We start from the raw sequence: 1,109 nt of genomic DNA on the forward strand, positions 1-1,109 counted from the left end.
ATTTAGTGTATTGAAAAAGAAATATTTCAGAGAAGAAATTCAACGTATGTTTGTGTTATTTTGTGAATGTCGTGAACAGTGACAAAAGGTACTTCCTCATCTCCTATACCACTCTTTGTTAATGTATTAGCCAACACTAACCTTTTCCTTCGCTTATTTTGTTGCAGCGGCATCTATTTATCTTAAATGTAACAACAACCAATAACTCCTTAATACGATCAATGCATTCCCGTGGTTTTGCTTCGATAAAATTAACATATGTTTCAAATATAGTTCGAACCAACTCGACATAGAAAAACTATCCAATTCCAACTTGTTCTTCGAACAATACAACGGACAATGTAGTTTATGCTATGTTTATATTCTACATTTTCTATATCTTTAAATTGGAAAAGTTGTTTGAAAATTTAAAAAGAATTGTCTCAAATCGGGTTAAAAACCGCAAATTTCAACAAAACAAACACAACGCACGGCGATCCTTTACACACGACCAAACCAATCGCAGGGGTTCGGATATCAGATTCCCATTGTGCAGCCTCTCATTCACACAACCGTAATTCTAGACCGGCCAACTTAAAGGCTAATTAGTAAATACCATTACTTGGGTAAATAAATACCTTTTTAGCTTTCCTTTCGGCCGTTTTTAACTCGAACTCTCGAGAGTCTTGACACGCTTAACAAAACACGACCGCAGAAGAAGCCTTTTATTATTCGTCGCGTTTTTTTCATTCTTAAGTGATCATTTTTTGCCATCGCGTCGAAGATTCCAGTTCAAAAGCGGGCGCGATATCGAAAAGAATTTCGCGAATGTGGTACAAGGTCCCAATGACACAGTGAAAGCAGAGATCAGCCTCTTGAATGGGCTGTTTTGGGGAATGACGTACCAACGAATGACCCTGAGGCGAATAGTGTAGAAAAATGATCGGAATGAAATTCCCTTGGGTGGAGTAATAAAACGTCAGAGTAAGAGTTCGTTTCACCGAGTTCTCATTATGATAATTTATTTATTTTTTCTTTTTTTTCTTTGTGATTATAAATTATGGAATGACTTATAAGTACCTATAGTAAAATATAAATTGTAGAAATATGATGAAAACCTGCAGTGCTTG

The sequence above is a fragment of the Cylas formicarius genome, unplaced genomic scaffold, assembly GCF_029955315.1.
Source record: "Cylas formicarius isolate icCylForm1 unplaced genomic scaffold, icCylForm1.1 PGA_scaffold_4__25_contigs__length_36172078, whole genome shotgun sequence".
NCBI classification, from domain to species: Eukaryota; Metazoa; Arthropoda; class Insecta; order Coleoptera; family Brentidae; genus Cylas; species Cylas formicarius.